The 24,630-nt window shown below is 47.1% G+C and overlaps 1 long non-coding RNA gene across 1 annotated transcript in view; it reads left to right on the top strand.

Annotated features, from left to right (window-relative positions):
- LOC136573475 (uncharacterized) overlaps nt 1–24,630 on the top strand; it is a 104,266-nt gene that overhangs the window by 66,132 nt on the left and 13,504 nt on the right. Inside the window, exon 2 of the long non-coding RNA XR_010785887.1 lies at nt 19,972–20,090. This is a non-coding gene — a long non-coding RNA (uncharacterized lncRNA). The remainder of the gene's footprint in view (nt 1–19,971; nt 20,091–24,630) is intronic.

Genomic DNA, 24,630 nt, shown 5'->3' with positions numbered 1-24,630 from the left:
ATGCTTTCTTTTCTTCGTTTATTGCCCCCCCTTACAGTCTTGTCGAGCCACAATGGTTTCCTCTTACTTAAAGTTCTTTTATTTTTAAAGGGAATGAACTGCTCACATGAGGTGATTAGGATCATTTAGAACTTTTCCCATTTGTCCTCTGAACTGATATTTTTAAGGGGATTGTCCCAATTAATGTTACCAATAGTAGTTCTAAGCTGATCAAATTTTGCTTTACTAAAGTTTAGTTTATTTGTCACTCCCTGACAAGGCTTCTTATTGAATGACAGCTGGAAGTTGTATTGTGGTCACTGTTCCCCAAGTGCCCCTCAACCTGTACCCCCATTATTCGGTCTGGTTTGTTAATTAGTACTAAGTCCAGAGTGGCCCTTGCTCTAGTTGGTTCCTGCACAAGTTGAATAAGGTAATTATCTTTAATTGTTCTCAAGAATTTATCACCCCTATGAGAATTGCAGGTTTTGTTTTCCCATGTTATATCCGGATAATTAAAGTCCCCTATGATAATTACTTCGTTGCACTTTGACACCTCTTCTATTTGCCTTAATAGTAAGATTTCAGTTTCTTCTGTTGCTTTTAGTGGTCTAGAGAAGACCCCTATCAGGATTTTGTTGGTTTTTTTCTCTCTGTATTTCTACCCACAGAGATTCCACCTGTTTATCTCCTGCACCTATATCTTCCCGTAGCCTGAGCAATAAGTATGATTTTTTTTTTTTTTTTTTTAAATCAGTTTTATTGAAATTTTTATTTTAATACGGATATAACAAATTTAAATCCAGTAAGTGAAGACATACAGGGTATACAAGGAAAATCAACATAATAACCATGACTGCGTAGCGATCTTAAAGTGAATGGAAGAGGATCTCTCTTCATGAGAGTCCCTTTGCAACAGCTAACACTGTGCACCAGAGACCTAGAACTGCTATCCTCTTGTTTATCGACCCTCCAGTCATTGATATAAACAAACGGAGACAGACATAATGAACGGGAACATAAGGAAAGGTGGGAACTATTACGTAGCATCGGTGGTGTCCTGGGTGATGACAAGGGGTGACCACCAGTGGGAGTGGGGGGGGGGGGGGGGGAGGGGGTTGGGAGGGGGAGGGGGGGAGAAGGGTCAGGTAAGAAAGGCTCTCTCTTGGCCAGATGTGTGCCGGGCTATGTCCCCCTCACAGTTAACCAGTTTTCACTCTAGTATGGGGTGCGCCTCAATTCCCTCCATGGCCCCCATACCTGAAAGTACTCCTCCCTTGTGTCCCCGGACCAACTGGAGAGTTCTTCTATGTTGCAAATATCGTCCATTCTCGCTAACCACTGAGAAACTGAGGGCGCTATTTTTTGGAGCCACAGGGTGGGAATTAAAGCTTTAGCTGCATCTATCATGAAGGCCAAGAGTTTGTTCTTCCTTGGGTGAAACGCTGGAGACGGCTTCCATAGGAAGATTATCTCCGGAGTTAAGACAAGAGCAGGGGCGATTTTCCTCATGATCTCCTCAACCTCCCTCCAAAAGGGTGTCAACACCGAGCAATCCCACCAGATATGGAGATAGGAACCTGGGTCCCCATCACATCTCCAGCATCTCTCGTGTGGCGCCAGTTTGTACGCGTAGAGCCATTGAGGTGTTTTATACCATCTAACGAGGAGTTTGTAATGGCATTCTTGGGCTAAAACACACTGAGAGAGGCCGAAGGATGAGTTTAGAATTAAGTGTGTGTCGCTTGATGTCAGAGTAATGCCCAGCTCCTTTTCCCACGAAAGTAAGAAAGCAGGTTTGGATGGGTACGTTTTGATGATAAATTGTTTACGGATCAGCGATAATTTCCTCCGTTTTGGGTTTTGTTCCATCAGCGCTTTTTCAAGGGGCGTCTGGGGTCTGGTAGATGGAAATTTTTTGAAGAATTCCCCAAACATCCTCTCGACCGAGGCCAATTGTAGGAAGGAGAATTTATGTTGTGGGACTAAGGTTTTAAGTGCTTCAGCGGGACTTAAGTGCGCTAGCACTTGCAGGTCACTTATGTTGAGCGAGTTGAACCTATCCCATATTGCTCTGGTAGCTGAGTCAAGAGGTATGTCTAGGAGCCTCGGGAGAAGGCTAAGTGGGGCAAGTGTGGGCGGCTCAGGAATCAGTTCCTCCTTCAGATCAGCCCAAGTCTCGCAAGGACCCTTAATCAGGGGGTTGAAATTTTTGGCTCTGCACCTAGTTTTTGAAGGAGCCCAGAGATCCTCTATGAATGCATCGCCACTTGCGTATTTAGCCAGCGAGACAAAGAGCTGGTCCTTTATTGGGTGGACCATATCCATCCAGTAGCCCATAAGTGATGCCCTGTAGAACTCCCGGACGTCCGGAAGGCCAATGCCGCCCTCCATCCTCCCCTTCGTCATCAAGCCATAGGCTAACCTCGGTCTCCTCTGCCTCCAGACATACCCAGAGAACGCCCTACGGAGCGCTATGAAGAAGCTCGACGGCAGGAGGATAGGGAGCATCCTTATTTTATATGTGATTATAGGTAAAATGTAAGTTTTTAGGATGTTCTTTCTTCCAAACCACGAGATGCGGGGAATATCATATAGCTTCAGAAGGTTTTTAATCTGATCTAATAAAGGAGGGAAGTTAGCAGCGTATAGCTTATTGAGGTCCCCAGTGATCTTGACCCCCAGAAAGTCTATTGAGGAGTTCGCCCATGTGAAGGGTGAGTTTTCTTTTAATTTTCTGATTTGGTTCCTCGGGGTAGACACATTTAGGACCGTAGACTTCCCGTAGTTGATTTTAAAGTTAGAAATTAAACCGAAACTGTTGAGCAGATCAATCAACCTGGGGAGGCCCTCCTCTGGGTTGGACACCAAAAAAACTATATCGTCTGCGAAGGCGGTAGTGTAGAGGGTATGGTGTTCCCATGAGATTCCTGTGATGACCGGATCGTGTCGTACTAATTGAAGAAGGGGTTCTAGGGCTAGGACGAATAACGTGGGAGATAGGGGGCAGCCCTGGCGTGTTCCATTCTTAATGTCGAAGGGAGCGGATAGAATTTCGTTAATTTTGAGTCTGGCGTGGGGGGCTGCGTACAAAGAGAAAACAGCAGAGACAAAGGCCGGGGGGAAATTGAAGCGGTCCAGGACCTCCCTCATATAGGCCCAGTCGACGCGATCGAACGCCTTTTCGGCGTCTGTTCCCACCAGAACCAATGGGATGTGATGCTTTTGGGCTAAGCGTATCGCATGGAGTAACCTGCGGCAATTGTCTCTGCCCTCCCTCCCACGCACAAAGCCCGCCTGCTCCTCATTGACTAGAAGGGGAACCAAACTATCCATTCTCTTTGCGAGGAGTTTCGCCCATAGTTTAATATCGAAGTTAATCAAAGAGATTGGGCGATAGTTACCACACATCTCCGGGTCCTTATCCTGTTTGTGGATTAAGGTAATGTGTGCTTCAGCCGCTTGCTTGGGCAGAATAGCACCATTTAATAAAGCGTTGAAGAGTTCAGTGAGTCTGGGGGTCAGGACAGAGCCAAAGGCTTTATAGTATGGGAGGTTCAGGCCATCCGGACCCGGGCTCTTATTTTGAGGGCTAGAAGCAAGAAGCTGTTCTACTTCTGGTTGTGTTACAGGTGTCAGTAGCGAGGCCACTTGTGTGTCATTTAGTTTCGGTAGTTGCGCGCTGCTGAGGGCGGACACAGTCAACTTTTTTATATCCAATCCCTCAGGGTGGGGGGTATCATGTTTAATGTCATACAAACGGGAGTAGTATCTTTGGAACGCGTCGGCAATGTCTTCCGAGGAGGTCACCAGCGAGCCTGTGTGAGATTTAATGGATTTGATGAAGTTTTTTGCGCGTGCTTTCTTTATTAGGGCAGTCATAAGCTTACTCCCTTTATTGCCTTGGGCATATACTGTGTGTTTGAAGTAAAGTTGTTTCCTAATGAATTTCGACTCCAGAATTTGTTTAAGCTCCTTCCTCAGATTGGTCAGTTCATCCAATATAACTTTAGTTTGAGATAATTTAGCCTGCAGTTCTAATGTCGAGATTCTATTTAGTTTGGCGTCTATTGTTTTTTGTTGGAGTTTTTTTGTTTTGGTGCCTAGCGCTATCAAAAGGCCTCTTGTAAAGGCCTTATGGGCCTCCCACACTACCGGGACCTCCGGGCCCTCCTCCCCGTTTAAGACAAAAAACTCTTCGATAAGTTTAGAGAGGCGTTCTCTTTCTTCAATCGGGTCTAATAGTGAGGCGTTCAGGCGCCATCTCCACTCTCTGGGTTTGGGATGCGATAGGCGCAAATCAATGTGGGTCGGGGCGTGATCGGAGATAGTGATAATATCTATCTTAGCTCCTACTACGGAGGTCATGAGGTCGGAGGAGACAAAAACGTAGTCCAGCCTCTGATATGATTTGTGGACGTGAGAGTAGAAGGTATAATCCTTCGTAGAAGGATTCAGAATACGCCACCCGTCCACCAAGTTAAGGTCCTGGAGCACCCGCGCGAGCCTCCTGAGTTTTAGTTGAGAGATATGCGATCTACCCGTTGAGGAGTCAATCAGAGGGTTGAGTGCTACATTCATGTCCCCTCCCAGGATCAGGTGGCCTTCCATGAAGTGGCGCAATGTTGTCAGTTGTTTGACTAGCCAGGGGATTTGGTCCGCGTTTGGGGCATAAAGATTAGCTATGGTCATTTTTGTATTGTTGACTAGCCCCTTCAAGAAGAGGACTCTGCCCTCTCCGTCTCTATATTCGGAGGTGCAGGAGAAGTTAAGGGACTTGTGGAGATATGTTGACACCCCCTTGGAGGACGAGGTCGGGTGAGCGCAATGAAAGCTCTGCTCAAAGTGTCTGCCCGGCAGGGATAGACACTTCGTCTTTTTGAAATGCGTTTCCTGCAAAAGGAGAATTTTTGTGCCATACCTCTTGGCCAACAGAGAGATGTTATGCCTCTTCATCGGAGAATTAAGGCCCTTCACATTGAAAGAAGTGACTCGTAGATCATCCATCGTGCGGAGGGTGGTTAGGCTTCACTAGGGAGAGGATCCCAGTCGGGACTTTCTGCTAGAATATAAGAGTAGAGTTACGGTAAATCAGGACTAGAGCTCAGGCCCACCGTAATAGAGTGTGCCTTAGTTAGTTGTTGAGAGGGGGGGTGGGTGTAAGATGGGTGTTAGGTGGTTGGGAAGAACACCAGGGAAGGATGGCGAGGATAGCAGGGTTGACACGAGAGGGTGGGGATACACAACTAAACGCTCCTAAAAGAGTGAGGACAATAGTATATAGCAGGTTGGAGCGGGTCTTCTAAGTTATTAGTAACAATGAATAGGGTCCGGGCTACTCTTTCTTAGTAAGGGAATTTGAGAACAAAGAGAAGCGAGCACCGCACCAAGACAGTCAACCGTAGGGCTTGAGATGAACCGGCTCGGCGGGTTACCCCTCGGGACCTAAGAAGTGGGGTATGTAGACAGTGAGAACATTTATGCAAGAATACAGATGAAAACAGGACACTAAGGAACTTATGACCAGTAACCCAAAGAATAAACTAATAACAGGCGACAGGATGACCAACAGGATCCCGTCGCTTATGCGGTTCAGATAAGGCTCTGTGATGGACCACATAGGGGTGACAGGTGCAATATCTGTCCCCTGCACTCAGTTGTATGCTCGCCGAGTGTAAGGTGGTACGACGTGATCAAATCACAGAGCCCCTGAACTTAAGTGGGTTATTGTCCACCAGGTGTAATACGTAAATCCAAAGGAACAGAGTCCCAATTCAGGTGCAGTCTCCTGAGGCTTCCTCTCGGGCCTTTTTCTTTTTCCCCCTAGGGGATTTTGTGTTTGCAACCGGTTGCCACTTATCCGGGGGGTCCAGGCGAGGCAGGTTGGGAAAATCGGGGATCGGCAGCCAGCAAGGTAGGTTTATAGGCTCCATTTCGAGGATCTGCCAGCAGCTCTGTAGGTCCTCTGGAGAGCGGATGTTTAGCTTACGCCCCTTGTGGGTGATACCGATACCAAATGGAAAAAGCCACGCATATTTGATATTATTTGCCCTTAAAGCATCCAGAAGGGGGCGTAGCAGGCGGCGTTTTGCAAGAGTGGATGGTGCCAAGTCCTGGAATAGTTGAATTGAGGAGTCTGCATAGGAGAGGTCTTTGTGGTCTCTTGCTGCTCTCAGGATTGCTATCGCATCTGGGAAGTTCAACAGCTTACAAACAATGTCTCTAGGGGGTTCAGAAGGCGAAGGCGGAGGCCTCAGGGCTCTGTGAATGCGTTCTATGGAGATGCCGTCTGCTCTTTCGGCACCTAGGATCAGGGAGAAGATTTCCCCGGCGATTTTAGGGAGCGCCTCTGCGGCCCAGGATTCCGGGAGGCCCTTTATGCGGATATTATTACGCCTGTTTCTATTTTCGATATCCTCCTGCATAATAAGGGCTTTGTTGAGGTGGGCATGGTGCTCAGCTAGGACTTTCTCCATGTCGAGAGCATGTGCTGTGATGGTGGCAGAAGAGGACTCTAGGTCATCTACTCTTCTACCAAGCTGCCTCATTTCTTCTTTAATTTCTCCTAACTCCATAAGAACAGGCTTCATAGTAGAGGTCATGAGGTCCCTCATAAAGGACTTTGAGATGCCCTCGCCTTCTTCCCCCTCTGAGTCCCCCCCGTCCTCTCTCTCCATGCTGGCTGCTCTGCTGGATACTTGAGAGGGTGTTAACTTAACTGTGTCGTGCAGAGACCTTGTGTTACGCTCCTTCAAATAACGCTGCAAATCAACTTGTCCCTTGTTTGAACGGGGGGTACCTTGAGGATCACTGCTTTTTTCTTTACTTGTCTTCCCCATTTTGATATCAAAATTGCTATTAGAAGTCCCGATAGGTGCCGCCGAGACGGTACTATCTTTTAGCACATCATTTCTCCTGTAGGGAGCCTCACTCCCTGGGTAAACTGTGAGGAACCGTGAGTGTTTCTGACAGTGTTAGACCTTGCGTGGCTCTCTTGTGGAGAGTCTCTGTTAGGTCCCTCCCTCTGGGCCCTTATGAATTCTTCTGGAGCCCCCGTCTAAAATTGTACACGGGGGGCGAAGGGGGGGGAAGGCCCGCAGCGTGTGATGCAGCTTGTGGTTTTCTTATAATGAGTCCCTGTCAGGGCTTTCCTTCTGGGCCCTTATGAGCTCTTCTGGGGCCCCCTTCAAAAATTGTACGCGGGAAAAAAAAAAAAAAAGGGGGGAGGCCCGCAGTGTGTGATGCAGCTTGTGACTTCTGGCCGGTTTATACCAGGTAGAGGGTCTCGGTTTGTCCTCAGTCTGGTAGCTTTTAGGTGAATATATGAAAAGTTATATTCTGATGAAGGGGGGGGGAGGGGGGTCTACCTCCCCGAGGCGCTGTATACTGCACTCCGGGTCTGAACCGGTTAATAAGCGATCACTGTTCGTGTACCCTTCTTATCACAGGTGGAGGGCCCCGCTGATAGGGAAGAGGGGGAGGAATCCTCCTCTTGACTTTCCTGGTGCCGGGGTGCTTAATATGCAGGCCCTCTCCACTTGAGGTTATAGAATGTTCTCCGGTGGGGGAGGGGGGAGGGGGGGGGGCCGCTGCAGTGCGGGTTGTCCCGGTGGTGATGGAACTGTCAGTTGGGCCCCTCGGGTGGCGTTCCACGCTCTCCCCGCACAGACCTACGCTGCAAGGGCACCAGGGGCTTAAGCTCTGGGGAGGCTTGGTCAAAGATGGCGCCGGGCAGCCGAACTTCCGGTCCGCTCCCTGCCGAGAAGCGCGCGCCGACTCTCTGACCGGAGCGCTCGGATGCAGCGCCGTTCAGATGGCGTCCCGTTCAGGCTTCCTCTCCCCCTCTAACCTTATGCCAGTCCGCGCTGTTGTCCCGGGCCGGTATGCACTCCCGGGCGATGATAAAGGAGGCGCTCCACTTCCGGTCCGCGCCGGCAATCTACTCCAGGGCCCGGCTTCAGCGCAGGAGGTAGGCCCCGCTCCGCGACTTGGTGTAATTCGTCCGGAGCTTCTCCCTGTTAAGCTCTAGCTTGTGAGGCAGCAAAGGCTGATGTTGAGTGGGATGAAGATGGCCCAGTGGAGCCCGCAGGGGAGATAATTCGTCTCTCACTGCAGGAGCACTGATGCCATGCGACCACTCTCTCGGCAAGCTAGGCTCCGCCCCCCAGCAATAAGTATGATTTGACGTACAGACATACCCCTCCCCCTTTCTGGTTTCCACGGTCTCTTTTGAAGAGATTGTAACCCTGTAAATTCACCGCCCAATCGCAGTTATCATCAAGCCATGTTTCCGTTATTCCGACTATATCATAGTTTTCATCAGTCATTCTCGCTTCAAGCTGACCCACTTTACCGATCAGACGTCTTGCATTCGTGGTCATACAATTTATACATTTTTTTTTTTGTTATTTAAATTCATTTTGTTACTAATGGTACTATTGGCTGATCTGACAGTTCTAACTGTACTAACACCTCCTCTTGCTCGACCCCCATTCCCATTGCTTAGACCCAGGTCGCTAGCTACACTGACTACCCCCTTATTTCTCTTTTTGCCCTCCCCCCAGTCCCTAGTTTAAACACTCCTCCAGCCTTCTAGCCATCTTCTCCCCCAGCACAGCTGCACCCTCCCCATTAAGATGCAGCCTGTCCCTACGGTAGAGCCTGTAGCCGACAGCAAAGTCAGCCCAGTCCTCCAGGAACCCAAATAAGAGCTTTAAAATATTTTTTAGCCTCTATCATAACTAATAGTCTTTTTTTGGTGGTTTAACTTAAAGTCGTCTGATGGTAACATCTCCATCCTGCTTGAATGGTCTCCCTGTGCCCATGTGGGTTTTCTCTAGGCATTCTGCTATATACTACATTTCCTAATCGTCCTATGGCAGCACAAACACAAATACGCTAAGTCCGCTAGGTTCAACCAAACAGAAACTAGTTAACTAATCAATCAATGAGCCTACCCTATAAAGCAAGGCAGAAAACTTGCTCCTCTTTCACACAGGCGATGCGTCTTCACGCCGGCCAAAATGCGTGTAAAAAAAAAAAAAAAGCCATGATCGAGTCGCGGGCAAAAGTTGTGTCTTCTCATCCATTCACATGGCTGGCTGTGTAGCCTAAATATATAACACAGCCCTAAAAATCCCTCGGTAGGCAGAAATCCTTGTAAGGGGTAGCTAGACACACTGTACATATAATGGGGAATATGTTGACAAATAGGGGGGTAATTACATAAAATTTAATTTGTAACAATAAAAATAGTAATTTATAAGAACTAAAAATAAAAAGCATGAACAATACAAGCAAACAAATAAATAATTAAATTAATAATTAGGAATAATTAGGTACATAGCTTTCAGTTTAATAATTGAGCTAATAAATTCTGGGTCCATATTTATAGCAATATAATTAGATACATGGAAATAATATCTAAAATATCCCATCATTGTGTAATAAAAACTGGAATTTTTGCTAAAAATATAATACATATAAGGCATTAATTTATTCAAATAAGTTTAAAATTAAAACATAAGAATAATCAGTATGTATGTATATGTAGAGATGCTCAAAGAATAGTGCTAAAGTGCAATAGTAGCTTGTGTTGGTGGTATAAATTGCTTACCTCTCGAGAGTAGCAGAAAGAGAACCAGGAATTCCAAACACAATGCCTCCGATCAAGGGGAGGCCAGGGAATTTCTATCCTGGTTCAAAGATTAGTTGTACTCAGTTTTAAAAAAAATGAGATCTGCTCAGAGACATTAAAAAAACAAATGCATCTCAGCACTATTTTTCACTGTCAGATTAAGATGATCCAGAAGCACAAAGCTGTTAAGCCTACAGTAGAATCAGAAAGAGATGTTTCACATAAACCTAAACATAAAGGATTATTTCATTTCTCAAAATCTGAAGGAAAAGCCATAGTTCCAATGGAAGAGTCCTCTCTTTTGAAGGACATTATGGAGCATGCAGCAGAATCTAGTATAAATAAAGCTTATGCATCTGATTTGCAGCAAGGTAGCATCGGTACCAGTGGCCAGAGCCCTCAGAGTCTGGTTGAGTGACCTAATAATGGATTTAGAAAATGCAGTACATAAGGATGAAGTCCTGCTGAAGACACCTTCATTAAAATTGGCATCGGAATTCCTCCTCTGGATGGCATTAAATTGTCATTCAGATCCATGGCCTTAACCAACTCAATTAGAAGGGCATCGTAGATAATCAATGTCTAGAAGATTTTTCCTCCATGAACCACTTTTGTAAACTTCCATTTCACCCAGTTCTCTGTTTTGCCCCAGTTGGAGAAAATCTAAGTCTCTGAACGAGTCAGAAGAAAGGACATTTTCTGAGATTAAAAAGAAAATGCCTCTTACATCCTTTCAAGACCAAAAGGAAGAATCTCCAAGATTCAGAACCAGTAATAAGTGATCTCAAAAAAGAGGAGAATTCATTATCAGAAGAAACAAAACAGCCCTCTACAAAGAGGTGGTAAATATTCTGAAAACTACAGACGATTTATGCCTGGCCTATAGAATCATGGCTAGGGCAAGATTAAGGGCATTTCTTCTCAGTGATCAAAGAACTCCTCAACCATAAAAAGCGTGTAAGTAGAGATGAGCGAGCACCAAAATGCTTGGGTGCTCGTTACTCGGGACGAAATTATCGCGATGCTCGAGGGTTCGTTTCGAGTAACGAACCCCATTGAAGTCAATGGGCGACTCGAGCATTTTTGTATATCGCCAATGCTCGCTAAGGTTTCCATTTATGAAAATCGGGGCAATTCAAGAAAGTGATGGGAACGACACAGCAACAGATAGGGCAGGCGAGGGGCTACATGTTGGGCTGCATCTCAAGTTCACAGGTCCCACTATTAAGCCACAATAGCGGCAAGAGTGGGCCCCCCCCCTCCCAACAACTTTTCCTTCTGAAAAGCCCTCATTAGCAATGCATACCTTAGCTAAGCACCACACTACCTCCAACAAAGCACAATCACTGCCTGCATGACACTCCGCTGCCACTTCTCCTGGGTTACATGCTGCCCAACCCCCCCTCCCCCCCCCCCCGCACGACGCAGTGTCCACAGCGCACATCAAAGTGTCCCTGCGCAGCCTTCAGCTGCACTCATGCCACACCACCCTCATGTCTATTTATAAGTGCGTCTGCCAGAGGAACCGCAGGCACACACTGCAGAGGGTTGGCATGGCTAGGCAGCGACCCTCTTTAAAAGGGGCAGGGTGATAGCCCACAATGCTGTACAGAAGCAATGAGAAATATAATCCTGTGCCACCTCCATCAGGAGCTGCACACGTGGGCATAGCAATGGGGAACCTATGTGCCACACACTATTCATTCTGTCAAGGTGTCTGCATGCCCCAGTCAGACCGCAGTTTTTTATAAATAGTCACAGGCAGGTACAACTCCGCAATGGGAATTCCGTGTGCACCCACAGCATGGGTGGCTCCCTGATACCCACCGGCTGTACATAAATGTATCCCATTGCAGAGCCCATCACAGCTGAGGTAACGTCCGATAAAATGCAGGTGGGCTTCGGCCCACACTGCATGCCCCAGTCAGACTGGGGTTCTTTAGAAGTGTACACATGGAGTTACAATTCCGTGTGGACCGACAGCATGGGTGGGTGCCAGGAAGCCACCAGCGGTACATAAATATATCCCATTGCATTGCCCATCACAGCTGAGGTAATGTCATGTTTATTGCAGATGGGCTTCGGCCCACACTGCATGCCCCAGTCAGACTGGGGTTCTTTAGAAGTAGACACATGCAGTTACAACTCCCTGTGGACCCACAGCATGGGTGGGTGCCAGGAAGCCACCGGCGGTACATAAATATATCCCATTGCATTGCCCATCACAGCTGATGTAATGTCAGCTTTAATGCAGGTGGGCAAAAAATTAATTGGATTACACTGTAGGCGAGGGCCCCAAAAAATTGGTGTACCAACAGTACTAATGTACCTCAGAAAAATTGCCCATGCCCAACCAAGAGGGCAGGTGAAACCCATTAATCGCTTTGGTTAATGTGGCTTAATTGGTAACTAGGACTGGAGGCAGCCCAGTTAAAATAAAAATTGGTTCAGGTGAAAGTTTCAACGCTTTAATGAGCATTAATTGGTAACTAGGACTGGAGGCAGCCCAGTTAAAATAAAAATTGGTTCAGGTGAAAGTTTCAACGCTTTAATGAGCATTGAAACGTATAAAAATTGTTTACAAAAATTATATGACTGAGCCTTGTGGGCCTAAGAAAAATTGCCCGTTCGGCGTGATTATGTGAGGTTTCAGGAGGAGGAGCAGGAGGAGGAGGATGAATATTATACACAGATTGATGAAGCTAAAAGGTCCACGTTTTTGATGGTGATAGAGAACAATGCTTCCATCCGCGGGTGCAGCCTACGTATTGTTTAGGTATCGCTGCTGTCCGCTGGTAGAGAAGAGAAGTCTGGGGAAATCCAGGCTTTGTTCATCTTGATGAGTGTAAGCCTGTCGGCACTGTCGGTTGACAGGCGGGTACGCTTATCTGTGATGATTCCCCCAGCCGCACTAAACACCCTCTCTGACAAGACGCTAGCCGCAGGACAAGCAAGCACCTCCAGGGCATACAGCGCGAGTTCAGGCCACGTGTCCAGCTTCGACACCCAGTAGTTGTAGGGGGCAGAGGCGTCACCGAGGACGGTCGTGCGATCGGCTACGTACTCCCTCACCATCCTTTTACAGTGCTCCCGCCGACTCAGCCTTGACTGGGGAGCGGTGACCCAGTCTTGCTGGGGAGCCAGAAAGCTGTCAAAGGCCTTAGAGAGTGTTCCCCTGCCTGTGCTGTACATGCTGCCTGATCTCTGCGCCTCCCCTGCTACCTGGCCCACGGAACTGCGCCTTCGGCCACTAGCGCTGTCGGATGGGAATTTTACCATCAGTTTCTCCGCCAGGGTCCTGTGGTATAGCATCACTCTCGAACCCCTTTCCTCTTCGGGTATGAGAGTGGAAAGGTTCTCCTTATACCGTGGGTCGAGCAGTGTGTACACCCAGTAATCTGTAGTGGCCAGAATGCGTGTAACGCAAGGGTCACGAGAAAGGCATCCTAACATGAAGTCAGCCATGTGTGCCAGGGTACCTGTATGCAACACATGGCTGTCCTCACTAGGAAGATCACTTTCAGGATCCTCCTCCTCCTTCTCCTCCTCCTCAGGCCATACACGCTGAAAGGATGACAGGCAAGCAGCATGGGTACCCTCAGCAGTGGGCCAAGCTGTCTCTTCCCCCTCCTCCTCATCCTCCTCATGCTCCTCCTCCTCCTCCTCAACGCGCTGAGATATAGACATGAGGGTGCTCTGACTATCCAGCGACATACTGTCTTCCCCCGCCTCTGTTTCCGAGCGCAAAGCGTCTGCCTTTATGCTTTGCAGGGAACTTCTCAAGAGGCATAGCAGAGGAATGGTGACGCTAATGATTGCAGCATCGCCGCTCACCATCTGGGTAGACTCCTCAAAGTTTCCAAGGACCTGGCAGATATCTGCCAACCAGGCCCACTCTTCTGTAAAGAATTGAGGAGGCTGACTCCCACTGCACCGCCCATGTTGGAGTTGGTATTCCACTATAGCTCTACGCTGCTCATAGAGCCTGGCCAACATGTGGAGCGTAGAGTTCCACCGTGTGGGCACGTCGCACAGCAGTCGGTGCACTGGCAGATGAAACCGATGTTGCAGGGTGCGCAGGGTGGCAGCGTCCGTGTGGGACTTGCGGAAATGTGCGCAGAGCCGGCGCACCTTTCCGAGCAGGTCTGACAAGCGTGGGTAGCTTTTCAGAAAGTGCTGAACCACCAAATTAAAGACGTGGGCCAGGCATGGCACGTGCGTGAGGCTGCCGAGCTGCAGAGCCGCCACCAGGTTACGGCCGTTGTCACACACGACCATGCCCGGTTGGAGGCCCAGCGGCGCAAGCCAGTGGTCGGTCTGCTCTGTCAGACCCTGCAGCAGTTCGTGGGCCGTGTGCCTCTTATCTCCTAAGCTGAGTAGTTTCAGCACTGCCTGCTGACGCTTGCCCACCGCTGTGCTACCGTGCCGCGCGACACCAACTGCTGGCGACGTGCTGCTGCTGACACATCTTGATTGCGAGACAGAGGTTGCGTAGGAGGAGGAGGAGGAGGGTGGTTTAGTGGAGGAAGCATACACCGCCGCAGATACCACCACCGAGCTGGGGCCCGCAATTCTGGGGGTGGGTAGGACGTGAGCGGTCCCAGGCTCTGACTCTGTCCCAGCCTCCACTAAATTCACCCAATGTGCCGTCAGGGAGATATAGTGGCCCTGCCCGCCTGTGCTTGTCCACGTGTCCGTTGTTAAGTGGACCTTGGCAGTAACCGCGTTGGTGAGGGCGCGTACAATGTTGCGGGAGACGTGGTCGTGCAGGGCTGGGACGGCACATTGGGAAAAGTAGTGGCGACTGGGAACTGAGTAGCGCGGGGCCGCCGCCGCCATCATACTTTTGAAAGACTCCGTTTCCACAACCCTATACGGCAGCATCTCCAGGCTGATAAATTTGGCTATGTGCACGTTTAACGCTTGAGCGTGCGGGTGCGTGGCGGCGTACTTGCGCTTGCGCTCCAACAGTTGCGCTAGCGATGGCTGGACGGTGCGCTGACAGACATTGGCGGATGGGGCCGAGGACAGCGGAGGTGAGGATGTGGGTGCAGGCAAGGAGACGGTAGTGCCTGTGCCCTTAGAGGGGGGTTGGATCTCAGTGGCAGGTTGGGGCACAGGGGGAGAGGCAGCGGTGCAAACCGGAGGCGGTGAACGGCCTTCGTCCCACCTTGTGGGGTGCTTGGCCATCATATGTCTGCGCATGCTAGTGGTGGTGAGGCTGGTGGTGGTGGCTCCCCGGCTGATCTTGGCGCGACAAAGGTTGCACACCACTGTTCGTCGGTCATCTGCACTCTCAGTGAAAAACTGCCAGACCTTTGAGCACCTTGGCCTCTGCAGGGTGGCATGGCGCGAGGGGGCGCTTTGGAAAACAGTTGGTGGATTATTCGGTCTGGCCCTGCCTCTACCCCTGGACACCGCACTGCCTCTTGCAACCTGCCCTGCTGCTGCCCTTGCCTCCCCCTCTGAAGACCTGTCCTCAGTAGGCGTAGCAAACTAGGTGGGGTCAGTCACCTCATCGTCCTGCTGCTCTTCCTCCGAATCCTCTGTGCGCTCCTCCCTCGGACTTACTGCCCTTACTACTACCTCACTGATAGACAACTGTGTCTCATCGTCATCGTCCTCCTAACCCACTGAAAGGTCTTGAGACAGTTGCCGGAAGTCCCCAGCCTCATCCCCCGGACCCCGGGAACTTTCCAAAGGTTGGGCATCGGTCATGACAAACTCCTCCAGTGGGAGAGGATTCGGAACCCTTGCTGCCCATTCTGGGCAGGGGCCCGGGAACAGTTCCTGGGAGTCTGCCTGCTCCTTAGAATGTGTCATTGTAATGGAGTGAGGAGGCTGGGAGGAAGGAGGAGCAGCAGCCAGAGGATTCAGAGTTGCAGCAGTGGACGGCGCAGAACTCTGGGTGTTCGATAGATTGCTGGATGCACTTTCTGCCATCCACGACAGGACCTGCTCACACTGCTCATTTTCTAATAAAGGTCTACCGCGTGGACCCATTAATTATGAGATGAATGTGGGGACGCCAGAAACGTGCCTCTCTCCTAATCCCGCAGCAGTCGGCTGCGATACATCTGGATCAGGAGCTCGGCCTGTGCCCACACCCTGACTTGGGCCTCCGTGTCCTCGCCCGCGTCCACGTCCTCTAGGCCTACCCCTCAGCATGGTGTATTACCAGTAGTGCAGAAACAGAACGCTGTAATTAAATGTGCCGCTTATTGGCCTGTGGTTGGAGGCTGACTTCGCTTACGGAACGCCAGGAAATAATTTTGCGCAAGCCTGCTGTAACACTTAGCTGGCTGCGTATGAATTAGGAGGACAACTACACCCAGCACAGACCCAGTACACTGAGGACAGTCACAGGCAGCCCAAATAGATTTTTTTCCCCAAATGTTTTTGGAAAGGCCCACTGCCTATATTCAATAAATATGTCTTCTGTCCCTGCGTCACCACTACTGGCCCTGGAGTATGTAAAATAACTGCAGACTGTTGCACTCTGGACTGGAATACAGTGGTGATTTAACAGCCAACACAGAGCCAGGAAATAATTTTGCGCAAGCCTGCTGTAACACTTAGCTGGCTGCATATGAATTAGGAGGACAACTACACCCAGCACAGACCCAGTACACTGAGGACAGTCACAGGCAGCCCAAATAGATTTTTTTCCCCAAATGTTTTTGGAAAGGCCCACTGCCTATATTCAATAAATATATGTCTTCTGTCCCTGCCTCACCACCACTACTGGCCCTGGAGTATATATAATTACTGCAGGGCGCAATGCTCTGCACGGCCGATACACAAAAAAAAAAAAAAAGTGCAACACTGCAAAAAGCAGCCTCCACACTACTGCACACGGTTAGATGTGGCCCTAAGAAGGACCGTTGGGGTTCTTGAAGCCTAAAATACTCCTAACACTCTCCCTATAGCAGCTCCGACACCAACAGCACTTTCCCTCCTCTATGTCAGAATAAATCTGTGGCGAGCCGCGGGAGGGGCCAATTTTTATACTCGGGTGACACCTGATCTCGCCAGCCACTCACTGCAGGGGGATGGTATAGGGCTTGAACGTCGCAGGGGGAAGTTGTAATGCCTTCCCTGTCTTTCTATTGTCCAGAAAAGCGCGCTAACATCTCAGAGATGAAAGTGAAAGTAACTCGAACATCGCGTGGTACTCGTCACGAGTAATGAGCATCTCGAACACGCTAATACTCGAACGAGTATCAAGCTCGGACGAGTACGTTCGCTCATCTCTATGTGTAAGCAATAGAATTCTCAGGCTTTCTCCAGATCATTTATATGTCAACACCAGCAAGAATCCAGTTATTTTTCTATTTCTTCAAGAATTCATTGAGAAGTCTGGTCTGGAGGAAGGCTGATCTATAGCTAAGGGGCCAGGAGTTTATTCCAAAATATTCCTGGCCCCAAAGTGAGGAGGCAAGTGAAGGCTGGTCATAGATCTTACCTTCCTCAACTAATTCATTCACAAAAAGAAATTCAAAATGGAGACCATCCTCTCTTTCATCACAATGCTGATGGAAGAAGACTTACTTGCCACCATAGACATCCCAGATGCTTATGGTAATGTGTCAATATTGCCCAGCCACAAGAATTTTTTGAGAATTCCAGTTCACATGGACACTGGATTTCACCATTTTCAGTTCACAAGTTGCCATTCTTCATATCATCAGTGCCGAGCACATTTATGTTAGTACTAAACTCAGCTCTCAGATTGAAGGGTATATGCACCATATCGATCTAAAAGATTGGTTAGAGAAGGCCTCCTAAATTCATTAACCTTATCAGGATCTACTAGTAACAATTTAACTCCTGCAAGATCAGACATTTTTAATGTCAACAAGTCTCATCTCATTTCCTCTAAACAATTGAAGTACCTAGGCTTCACTGTAATTCCAATTGGTTCCTAGTGGAAACTGCCCCAAGAGAGAATAGAGTTAATACTTTCAGGACTGCAGCCTAATCTTCCATGAAGGTATTGGATCTTCTAACTTAAACCATAGTCACCATTCCTTAGGCAAAGGCACACATTTGAACACTGTAGAGCAATGTTCTTTTTCCCGGAATAGATGCCATAGGTATATAGACAGGGGCATATTAATTCACCTTGAATCAACTTTCTACAGTGGTGGTTACACTGAACATCTGTGTGGGAAATTTCTGGGTTCTCAACCCCAGAGTCTCCTCACTCCAGTTTCCCCCTCCTGGGGCTGGGGTGCCCATGTGGATTACCTTTTGGTCCAAAAGATGAGGAAGAAGGCCTTATCTTCTAACATGATACAGATTGAGAGTGGTCAGACTAGCTCTGTCCCACTTTCAGGCTTATGAACTGGTATTGAGTGGCTATCCGTTTTTGACTTTATAGACACGTGACACCTATAATTTTTATTATTAATTATGGTTTTCCAATGAGTCCGTAAAAAATATATTGGCTGTGATTTTTAGATAAGTTTTCCAGAAAAAAGGAAAACTCAGGTTGGCAACCTTGCTCTCAGCCAATCAGCTCTATGCTGCTGGGAGGACCACAAATTCTAAAAGAACTTGCAGAGTTCTAGAAAGTTTAGAAGAGAGGGAGAATAACTGTAGTGTGCATCATGCAGACAGCTAGTTAGGAAACAAGCATAAGCCGTTTTCCTGGTTCCAAGGATTTTAGAATAAAGGGTGTCAAGTACAGGTTGTGACACTTGTCCCAACCATTACGGGATTTTAGGTATCAGTACTTCCAGACACCTGGAATAGCAAAAGTAGACTGTGTTGAATATATTGGATATTACCTTATCACCATCTGCATGTGCAGAAAACAAGTGAGTTTTTCTATTAGCCTCTCTTGCCTCCTTGGTCTCTCTTCTCAGGGAGACACATGTAGAACTACACCAGGACACCATACCAAAGGGCAGAGACTAGGCTGTGACACCCAACTTTTCACTTCCAGGTGAAAGAAGGACATTTGCCATCATGACACTAGCCTCCCACTCAAGCACAATACATATGCCATTGTTTACCTGTACAGTGATACATGTGGCAGCCTTCCATCAGATATATACGTTGAGCAATACTTCTGAAAAATATTTTCGATGGAAGACTCAGATGTGCTCAGAACAGTGCAAAAGTTATCTAATTTTCCACAATGTTGACATTGCTGCTGCCCTTCATTCGAGCTTCCTATTTTTTTTACTATTAGGCTCTGTTCTAAACAAGTTCTCTTTTAATGGGGCTCATGATGGACATGGCATTATGATCTGTTGCGATCCATTAGGATCCCTTTTTTGCATTGCCTCATAATGGGTCTTTCAGGATTCTGTCAGATTTTTTTATTTTTTTTGTCCCTGCATAGAATTAGGCAGCATGATACACTACCCTTACTGGACATTTGATGGAAAAAAAGCTAACGCGATTGTGAACAGAGCCATGTACTGCAGCACTGAGCAGCCTGGATAATGAAGCATGGCAGTGTCATTAGCAGCACTTACACACTGGATTACCACTATACAGCACCAAGTGTTTATAATTAATTACTTGGTGGCCAGTCTGTATTATAATTCATTTCAGGTGCACAATGTATTATAGTTAAAGGGGTTGTCTCACGCCGAAACGGGGTGTTTTTTTTATTCAATAGGCCCCCCGTTCGTCGCGAGACAAACCCAAGGGATGGGTTAAAAAAAAAAAGTTTATTACTTACCCGAATCCCCGTGCTGCGGCGACTTCTTTCTTCCTTTACCAAGATGGCCGCCGGGATCTTCACCCACGATGCACCGCGGGTCTTCTCCCATGGTGCACCGTGGGCTCTGTGCGGTCCATTGCCGATTCCAGCCTCCTGATTTGCTGGAATCGGCACACGTGACGGGGCGGAGCTACGAGGACCAGCTCTCTCCGGCACGAGCGGCCCCATTCACCAGGGAGAAGACCGGACTGCGCAAGCACGTCTAAAAATGTCAGAAGACAGCGAATTTAGACGGATCCATGGTGACGGGGACGCTAGCAACGGAGCAGGTAAGTGAATAACTTCTGTATGGCTCATAATTAATGCACGATGTATATTACAAAGGGCATTAATATGGCCATACAGAAGTGCTGAACCCCACTTGATTTCACGAGACAACCCCTTTAATTTCTGGGGGGCACTGTGTGTTCTATAATTAATTTCAGGTGGCATAGTGTACTATTCCTTTCCAGGACACAATGTATTATTCATTTTTGGGGGCACAGTGTAGATTATTATTTATTCTGCTGGTTGCATTGTATTATTTCATGGGCACGGTGTATGATTATGACTTATTTCTGGGGAACAGTGAGTAGAGCTAATATTCACACTCACTGTGTGGTGCTGTTATTTTCAGAGGAGACAAAGATGCCTGGGTGGTAAACATTGCAGAAGCGAGAATTAGCTGGAAGAAGTCATGAAGGTCTGAACCAGATGGAGAAGAAAAAGAATGACTCAGACCAGAGGACGTCACCTGTGAGTCACTCAATATCATTATGGATTCTGCTCCTGCAGTGTGCAGCGTTCTAGTTTGAAACTACAGCTCCCATTATACACTTACCATTGATAAGGTATTACTTAGTAAAAACACTGCACTTGCTGCTGGCATGGACTCACCTAGAATATGGGGCGAGTTTGTAATTTTTTTATAGGACTTTGGATACCCAATTCACCCCTGGACCTCTGTTTTGAATACTGAGCTCCAGATCCTTTGCCTCTCTTTACACACGATTTAAGGTGTTTTTAACAGCGTACTGAGCCTCCATTGATTTTAATGGGGCCACTCAGGCAAGTGTTTTAGCACGGCATTTCTAACTCTGTGCTAAATAAATGCTGTATGTTCTATTTCAGTTCGTTGCAGCACTTTTTAACGTACCACATCAGACATAGCAATGATGAGTTGCGTTAAAAACGCTGTTGAACTCGTTTGAAAATGACATTCCAAAACGCTGTAAAGTATTGCGTTTTTACAAACGCCTGTGTGAGACTGGCCAAAGTGATGCTTGGTGATGCTTAGTGATTCTCAAATATATTAATATCATACACTTTTATTAACAAGAATTATTCCTTTATTAGCAGGAGCAATCCATGAATTAATAAGGGAATCGGTGTCTTTCCTGCTGTATTATCCTATTACTCTCACAAGTAGTAAATGCTTGATAGTAAATCCCTAAACAATAAGCATAGATTTATTGTGACGATTTTGAGCACTTTTAGGTTGGTGAACAGTGAAATGAACTGTTTTTGTGTTAAAGGGGTTGTCCCGCGGCAGCAAGTGGGTCTATACACTTCTGTATGGCCATAATAATGCACTTTGTAATGTACATTGTGCATTAATTATGAGCCATACAGAAGTTATAAAAAGTTTTTCACTTACCTGCTCCGCTGCTGGCGTCCTCGTCTCCATGGTTGCCGTCTAATTTTCGCCGTCTAAAATGGCCTAATGGCCAAATTAGACGCGCTTGCGCAGTCCAGGTCTTCTCCTGTTCTCTATGGGGCTCCGTGTAGCTCCGTGTAGCTCCGCCCCGTCACGTGCCGATTCCAGCCAATCAGGAGGCTGGAATCGGCAATGGACCGCACAGAAGAGGATCCCGGCGGCCATCTTCACCGGTAAGTATAGAAGTCACCGGAGCACGGGGATTCAGGTAAGCGCTGTGCTGTTCTTTTTTTCAGTCCCAGCATCGGGGTTGTCTCGCGCCGAACGGGGGGGGGGGGGGGGGGGGGAAGGGGGGGTTGAAAAAAAAAACAACCCGTTTCGGCGCGGGACAACCCCTTTAATCATCACAGCTGTCCAAATATTTCTCCAGGAATCATTTATTCAGTTCAGTGATCTCATTAAATGCATATATTATGGCTGCCCCGAAAGGAGGATTAGGTCAGGAACGGTTATGCACAAAGATAAATTATTGTGTCATCTTGTTTTGGTAAAGAATAACTACTAAACAAATTAGATAGCGAGAGTCTGCAACTCATCATATCCAAGTAATCAAGGGTCAGCAAATTTACAATTTACTTACAAACACAAACAAAGCCTTTGTTCCCAAACCGATTCAATGTTAAAACTTAACCTTTGTTTATACCAGTTAAAACAAACTCGAGAAAGTCACCTGATATACCCCTAATGTCCACACTACCTACTCGGAACACACGCCTTGATAAGAGCAACCCTATTTACACACCGCTCTCTGTTGCTCCTAAAATGAGACAACTGGGAGTAGACATATTTAATCCATCAATAGTCCAAAAAGGTTTTAGAGTGTTCTATCGCCATATAGGATAAAATCTGGTTTTCCAAAGGAGATATTAAGAAATACTTGTTGACATGAAATTAGTTGTAAACCAGTAAATTCCGCACAAGAACAATGAGCATAGACAATTTAAAATGACCAATATTCCCACTGGGAGATCACAATCCAATACAATGTAAAACTTTTCGTGCAGCTGGGCACATTATAAAATTAAAAAAATAGATCATACTCACCTCTTCTATGCTTCCAAATTGGAGTTGAATGGCTCACATTGTCATGGCGCTAACTTCTGGATAGACAGTTGGGTGGGAGCATATGACTGCTGCGGCCAATCAGAGGCCACATCATCACCATTGTCACTCCTGGCATTAGCGCTCTCATCCTAGGAGCCATGATGCTAGAAGTTTGGGGATGTGATGCTGCAGCCTATGATTGGCTGTAGCAGTCACATGCCTCCACCCATCTACCTGGAAGCCAGCTCAGATTCGGAGGTCTGAGAAGAGGTGAGTATTATCTATTTTTTTATTTTAGAACGGACCCAGCTGCTGGAAAAATTTTTATAGTCATGATTAAACTTCTTTAAAACTAATTATTTTATGTTCAGAATGGTTGGAGAGTATGGTGAAGTATGTCATAGGTACCCCCATTGGTCTAATCTGTAATGGGAATGATGAGAATAAATGTCTCACAGAGGGGTTCATAATATTTGACTCAACCTGTAGTGTTGGATATGAAACCCCTTACTAGTCCCCAGGGCTGTTTTCTCACGTTGTACACAAAGATATCTTGAGTGGGCTCCTCCACTCCGTGTCATTTTCCATACCATCTAACATTTGAAAATAAAAATAAGACAATCCTGCAAGACACACACTACATACTGTATATAAACATACTCGCCACATATATATTCACCACATATGCTGTATAATGTTGCGCTTCGTGATTGGCCGGGCGATTAAATCGGGGTGATGTTTGCAAAATTGGATTGGGTCGTCTGATACGACTTTTGGCAAAAATCACAGGAAAATTGGCTTTGCCATAATGCATGCTGAACTAGGTCAGCATGAAGCCCATCAGCAGGCAGGGGGCCTTGATGATGTCACAAAATATGTCCTCTATGTTGCTTATGGGCAGCACTTTCATTGAACGCTTACATCACATGACCCAGCCATATATAGCATAGGTACTCTGTTACCAACCCCATTTTACAGCTCAGCACACCAGACAGAAATTTCTCCAAAGTTTTGGGGAATATTGCAACTTCTGAAAGTGTATATGCCAACAGATAGAAAAACTGCTTGGTAGTGTGGGGGAGATAGTCTGCAGAGTATATATTGCAGCTTCAGAAACCACATATATCAACAGACAGAAAAACTGCTCTGTAGTGTGTATCTGGTATCAAATATTTCTGAGTCTGCCGTATTAGATTGCTATGTATGTTAAGTACCTACCTGTGGGGTTTTGTAAACTAAAACTTCAAAAACAGGGGGAAAAAAAGTACTTTATTTCTGATATTAAATATCTTTCAAACTTTTTGCCATATTAGACTATTATGTACATTACGTACCTAACTGCGGGTTTAAAAAAAAACATAAAGAAACTGAGGGTTAGTGTATGTGTCAGTAGTCGTGGTGGTGGAAGAAAATGGGCCAAGCGCCCCCACTGAAGCAACAACTCCACATGCTGCAGGAGGTGAGGCAAGGTTATAGTCATTCCTTAGAAGTGGTTCTGCCCGTGTGTTACATCCACAGCATGCAGAACAGGTAGTAGAGTGGATGTCACAACATGTGTGAACTACCACCACCTTGTCTTTCTCCCAGACAACAGTCAGTCTGCACCTTTCAGCCATGAGCACCCCTTCTCTACTTCCCCCTGTGCCAAATCCCCTGCACCCTCTGAAGCAGTCTACATGGATCAGACTGAGGAGCTGTTTGATCATTCTGTCATACATGTCAACGGGGCACACCAAACAACCAGAGGGAGAAGACCCAGGCATTGTATGCACTGATGCTCAGCCATTTTCTTCCTCCAAAGAGGAAGATGAGAGTGGTTAATATTTTTGATGCATACTGTCTTCCCCTGACATGTAGCTGTTAGAGATGAGCAAGCACACTCGGTAAGGTCAGTTACTTGAGCGAACCTCGCTCATCTCGAGTAACTGCCTTCTCCTCTGAGCGTGCTCGGGGGGGTGGCGGGCAGCGGAGTACGTGGGGCAGCAGTGGGGTATCGAGCATGCTCGCTAATCTCTAGTGGCTGTATTTCCATGCAATTTGGGGGCATTTAACTGCATCAGGGACCTTCGAGAGAGCAAATTTGCAAACCTGATTCTTATTTCCATTGACTTTAATGGGAATCAGGATCAGGTTGTCCCGATTCCTAATTATTTTTGGAAAATCAGGCCAACCCGATCCCCACTCGATTATTCCAATAATCGCTTATCAGTAATACTTTATGCCTACCCACCACGAACATGCAACCACATATCTAAAGTATCAGTCCAGATTTTCTTTCTTTTCCACCAACTTCTCCAGATTGTGGACATTTATGGCAGTTCGCAGTTGGGGCCCAGTTAGCTAACTTTTCTTATACCATTGCTATACTGTTTGTAGTCAGTGGGCGATGATGAACTGTAGAAATGTTGAATTCTTGCATCGGCATGCTCCATAAACTCGGTCTCCTTCATTTTAGAAACACAGCCTGTTTGCTAAATAAAGTATGTTAAGAAATTGCTATTGAATAGACCTCAAGATGCTCCAAAAGGAGCTTAA

Source organism: Eleutherodactylus coqui, chromosome 7 (genome assembly GCF_035609145.1).
Source record: "Eleutherodactylus coqui strain aEleCoq1 chromosome 7, aEleCoq1.hap1, whole genome shotgun sequence".
Taxonomy (NCBI): Eukaryota; Metazoa; Chordata; class Amphibia; order Anura; family Eleutherodactylidae; genus Eleutherodactylus; species Eleutherodactylus coqui.
This window is presented reverse-complemented; position numbering and strand designations above follow the sequence as displayed.